This window comes from Myxocyprinus asiaticus, chromosome 25 (genome assembly GCF_019703515.2).
Source record: "Myxocyprinus asiaticus isolate MX2 ecotype Aquarium Trade chromosome 25, UBuf_Myxa_2, whole genome shotgun sequence".
In the NCBI taxonomy this organism is placed as follows: domain Eukaryota; kingdom Metazoa; phylum Chordata; class Actinopteri; order Cypriniformes; family Catostomidae; genus Myxocyprinus; species Myxocyprinus asiaticus.
In genome coordinates, this window is record NC_059368.1 from 36,738,075 (window position 1) to 36,744,147 (window position 6,073).

A 6,073-nucleotide genomic window follows, 5' to 3' on the forward strand; every position below is an offset into this window, starting at 1 on the left:
TAACGCAAAAACTGAGTTTAGGCGTTACAATGGAAGTGAATGGGGCCAATATTTGGAGGGTTTAAAAGCAGAAATGTGAAGCTTAAAATTTTTGAAAGCACATACAATAATTATTCTGTTAAAACGTGAGTATTTTGAGCTGTAAATTTGTTAAAATCCTCATATTTGTGGCCGTTTTAAGGATTGAGGGTTTATGGTGATACATCACCATGGCAACGAAATTGTAAAATTGGATATAACTTTACACAGAAAAGGTTAGCAAGCAATTATATCACACTAAAATCATGTTAACACGCATATTGTTTACGTCTTGTGGCTAAACTTTTAAAACAGTGAGTGCATTAAGGTTTATTATCTGGCCCTATTCACTTCCATTGTAAGTGCGTCACTGTAAACCAGATTTTTGCTTTTTTAAAGAAAACGAGCAACGAGTCGAAATTATTTTTTGTGGTAATCAACATTATGCCATCAATGCTGTCGATTGAGCTTAACTTGTATTGAACCCAGAATATTCCTTTAAGTCCTTTTTTACTATAAATACTCATCCCTGCCCAGTAGTTAGCGATATGCACGAAGAATGCGAATCACCAAAAACAAAAGAATAAGAATGCTTAAGAGAGAAGAGTGCTGTCTGAAAGTGATTTATAGACTTACTGATGTTTCTCACCCACACCTTTCACATCACTTCTGAAGTCATGGATTTAACCACTGGAGTCATATGGAGTACTTTTATGTTTCCTTTATGTGCTTTTTGGAGCTTCAAAGTTTTGGTCACCATTCACTTGCATTGTATGGACCTACAGAGCTGAGATATTCTTCTAAAAATCTTTGTGTTCAGCAGAAGAAAGAAAGTCACACATCTGGGATGGCATGAGGGTGAGTAAATGATGAGAGAATTTTCATTTTTGGGTGAACTATCCCTTTTTTTCTAACATGAAAAACTGGTGATTTATTTAGAAATTGGGGAGAGCTGGACACATTCTCTCACACTGTCTACTTAAGTGAATATTTCTCAGGGTAGGTTTATTTTTGAAAGTCAATTTCTGCACAGTGCCTATAAAAAGTTGAGTATAAATACACCTGTCTCTGGAAGGTCCACTTACTGGTGAGTTCTTGAGAAAAACAACACCATGAAGACAAAAGAACACTCCAAGCAAATCCACGAAAAGGTTATTGATAAACATAAATCAGTGGATGGATACAAGGAAATTTCCAAGTCCCTGAATATCCATCAGAGTAATGTGAAGTCAATAATTAATTAAGAAATGGAAAAAGTAGGCACAGCAGTAAATCTGCCTAGAGCAGGCCGTCCTCAAATGCTGAGTGACTGTGCAAGAAGAGGACTAATGAGGGAGGCCACCAAGATACCTATAACTCCTCTGAAGGACATACAAGCTTCAGTGGCTGAGATGGGAGAGACTGTGCATACAACAACTGTTGCCTGGGTTCTTCATCAGTCACAGCTTTATAGGAGAGTGGCAAAGAGAAATCCACTATCGAAAAAAAGAAGGCATGTGGGAGACTCTGAAGTCAGCTGGAAGAAGGTTCTATGGTCTAATGAGACCGAAATGGAGCTTTTAGGCCATCAAACCAGACGCTATGTTTGGCGCGAACCAAACACTGCACATTATCACAAATACACCATCTCCACCCTGAAGCATGGTGGTGGTAGCATCATGCTGTGGAGATGCATCTCTGCATCAGGCCCTGGAAGGCTTGTAAAGGTAGAGAGTAAAAAGAATGCTGCAAAATACAGAGAAATCCTGGAGGAAAACCTGATGCAGTCTGCAAGAGAACTGAGACTTGGGAAAAGATTTGTTTTCCAGCAAGGCAACAGGTGCTTTTTTAATCTTCTCTAATCGAAATGTTTAAACAAAACATGTTTTCGGGAGCAATGGCTTAATTTAGGTCTTCATTTTACATGGTAATAGGGATCCTGTTAAAGGGGAACCCAATATTTTTTCCCTCAGTATAACTTGCGATTCTGAAACATACACTGATCAGCCACAACATTAAAACCACTGACAGGTGAAGTGAATAACATATATTATCTCGTTACAATGGCACCTGTTAAGGGTGGGATATATTAGGCAGCAAGTGAACAGTCAGTTCTTGAATTTCGTGTGTTGGAAGCAGGAACAATGGGCAAGTGTAAGGATCTGAGTGACTTTGACAAGGGCCAAATTGTGATGGCTAACCCTGGTGTTCTGTTCATTCGGGTGCATTCTCATACTGTTTGGGGTCAAATTTGACCCCAGACAATAATGTGTAATTTTGTACCCAACTCATGTAATTTTTTCAAACAAATGCAGTTTCACTCACTTTACTAATTTATTAATTATGAAGTTGTACGGGGGGGATGGGGGTTATTTTTTTATTTTTGTTGTTGTTTTTTTTACCTTATTTGCCTCAGAATTACTAAACTACACCATTAATTTTCATATAAAAGAACATTTTTATGTTACATTCACTTCAGTGAAGATCTAGGTTATTCAGTTTTATTCATAGAGAAAAAAATAAAATATTTGTCATGCTTTAGGGGCAGATTTCTGCCATCTGCTGGAAAACATTTTTTTAATTTTTTTTATTTTATTTTTTATAAACATTACATGAAATTACAACTATAACCAGTAGATGGCTGCAGAGGTCCACTCATTTGCCTGGTAGCAAATTGATTTTTATTTTTATTTTCTCAAGTTCACAACTTATCACAAGTTATGCATTTGGATATATATTTGGACATTCAAAAATCACTATTTTTGTCAAAGTTTAGCTTTTTTTTTTTTTTTAAGTGTCAATATTTGCAGTGATGCCACATTATGATTACTGACCATGGTGTTACAAAGAGAAAACTTAGGGTAAGTTTACACGACAACGATGTACTAAAAATGGAAAAGTTTTTCCTTTGCGTTTATGAAAAGTTTCACGTACAGACGACAACGTTGTCAAAATGATCCCCGTTCACACGTATCTGCGAAAACGACTAAAAACGCTGTATTATGCATGCCAGGCCAGTAGTTGGCGATGTCACTTTATAAAGAAACACTACGCGCCTGCACACGTAAGCATTCTTCCACAGAGCGGTGAATACAAACAATGAAGATGGCGAAAGCATCGAGCAATTTTGTCTGGACGGACGATGAGGTTGCTTTATTACTACAAGTGACCCTGGACTATAAAGCACGCCACCTTTTTAAGGACTCCAACTGGTGATCTCATGTTGGTCTGTTCGCCCTGGAGGTAAGGGCGAAGTTCTCAGAGTTCATGCCTATAGACTGGACACGTAATATGCGCGCATGATGTCATCGTTTTCACAAATTCGCGTTTTTGTATGATTACACGGAGACGATAAAGGCATCGTTTTCAAAAACTTGCAATTTGAAACCCGTTTTCAAAAGTTTGCGTTATCAGGCCCCAAAATGCCGTTGCCATGTAAACGAACAGCCAAAACGCATAAAAAGTTTTCCGTTTTTAGTTGAAAACGTTGTCGTGTAAACGGCCCCTTAGAGTAAGATTTTTGTTACCTATCATTTATTTCAAACATCCCAATTCAACTCAATAACTCAAAAAAAAAAAAGTCAACAAAACCAACAGCAATAAACAGAAATGAACAGGAGTGATCAGTGATAATTTATTTAGTGTACACACAGTACTTTTTGCAATGGCAAACAATTCTGAAAATTCAGTGAACTGAACAGCAATAATGAGCAGTGACAAATAAATTATTCACACATGGCAGAAGGTTGTGAATACGGTTTGAGCCTTACAGATGTGTCTCTCTCTCTCTCTCTGTGTGTGTGTGTGTGTGTTCTCCATTGTGGATGTGTTGTGGCCTCACCACTTCATTTCTCTGTGTGTTCTGCATTGTGGCTGATATTATTCAACAAATTCTATAAAAAATGCTCTCTGTTATAGTGTCACCTATTCATACCTGTGTATGATTGTGTGTGTGTGTGTGTGTGTGTGTGAGAGAGAGAGAGAGAGCATGTGCGTTCCGCATTGTGGATGTGTTATAGTATCACCCCTTCATTATGTGTTCTGCATTGTGGCTGATTTATTGATTGTATCGTCTGTTTTATCGTCTCCCCCATTCATCTCCTATGTGGGGTCAAATCTGACCCCAAACAGTAAGAGTGTGAGTATTTTTGTCACACCACCACAACACCAGATTCCAGCCCAATTATTTGTGTGTGTGTACAGATAGCAAATATAGGAAATGTAACAAGATTTCTTTTTTAAAGCAGCAAAGTTCAAAAGGGGTCAAAATTTACCCCTTTTGTACATAAAGCCTTGACGACTGGGTCAGAACATCTCCAAAACGGCAGGTATTGTGGGGTGTTCCCGGTATGCAGTGGTTAGTACCTACCAAAAGTGGTCCAAGGAAGGACAACCGGTGAACCGGCAACAGGGTCATGGGCGCCCAAGGCTCACTGATGTGTGTGGGGAGCGAAGGCTAGCCTGTCTGGTCCGAACCCACAAAAGAGCTACTGTAGCACAAAGTGCTGAAAAATGTATTGCTGGCCATGATAGAAAGGTGTCAGAACACACAGTGCATCGCAGCTTGCTGCTTGTGGGGTTGCTGCAGAATAATACTCGCTTAATCTCAGTAACCGCCCTGTTATTGGACGCTTTCACTCATGGATTAAATAAATAAAGTCTGACTGTAAATAATGAATTTCTACAATGGCATTGGTTATAGAAAAGTTGTTGTGTTTGAATGATGCTGCAGCCACAGTATGAGTCCAAAACGGCACGAACAAAACACACCTTAAAATAGGCAACTATATCTTGCAACTATATAAATAACCAAGTAAGTAATAATAAAAAAGTTTGAGTGGCTGAGCTTGATCAGAGCATATCTTCAAAACTTACATGAGTTCAAAGATACTGCATAAGAGGAATAACCCATATTGCTTGCTGTCTAGTAATATTGTCAAATATATCAGGATGAGATGATTAGACTGTTTCTTAAAAATGAGGTTTCAACAATTTTCCCCCAACTCAACCTCCAATATTTGTGATCCACTGAAAATGAATATGTAACTGCATTAACAAGTTTCGCCAGAGGGAGGCAGTAAAGCATTAGTAATGCAAACTACTCACCTAATTTGAAGCTAATGTGCCCATTTTGTTTGGTATTTCTTTATGTATTTATTACATTTTATTTATTAAAATCACTTGAAATTGGTACTTTAAGCTTAAACACTTAAAACAGTTTGGAATACAATGAACAAATCAACTGAAAATGTAGCCCACCTCTGGAACATCTGCTATGGCCTCACCTTTTCACCTCTCAAGAGTTTGTATCCTTGAAATTGTAACAAGTTTCCTGTTTTCTTACCCCTTCAATTGTGTGCTGTGTTTATATTTTTAAAATGAGATGACCACTACTGTAGTTGGGAAGGAAAATCATCATCTTACAAAATACTATTTTAACCACCAATTACGCCACATTGAAATACATTGTGTCGTGTGATATCATGGGACACAATTGAAGTGAATAACAAAATAGCAAGGATGTAACCAGTTTATGTTTCATTTAATATATTTTTACTAACTGTATGTACTGTAACTGTATGCTTACTAACTCTCATGTAAGACTCACTGCAGAGTCAGACAAACAAAATGACACCCAAATCGATATTTTACATCTTCAGAACCATTTGATTTGGCATTTAATTCTGAAGAGATTTGATTGTTTTAACGGAAGTTATTTTAAATGGCAGGAATACTCTTGAATCTGTTATATGTGCATTCAGTAATTTATTTGAATAGTAATTTTGAAACATATGTATAAAAACATGACCACTCATGTGAGATGAAGAGTTCAGTCATATCAGTAACCTTATAAAAGCTCTTTTATTCTACATGGGGAGGGGCACCTCATGGGGGCAGCCATGTTAGAATCACATGACCAGCTGAATACCACTCGCTTAATCTCAGAAACTGCCATGTTATTGAACACTTTCGCTCATGGATTAAATTAATCCTATGTTACCGTGCATATTGAATTTCTACAACGGCATCTGTAACTGAAAACAACTGTGTTTGAATGATGCAGCATCCAGGCCAG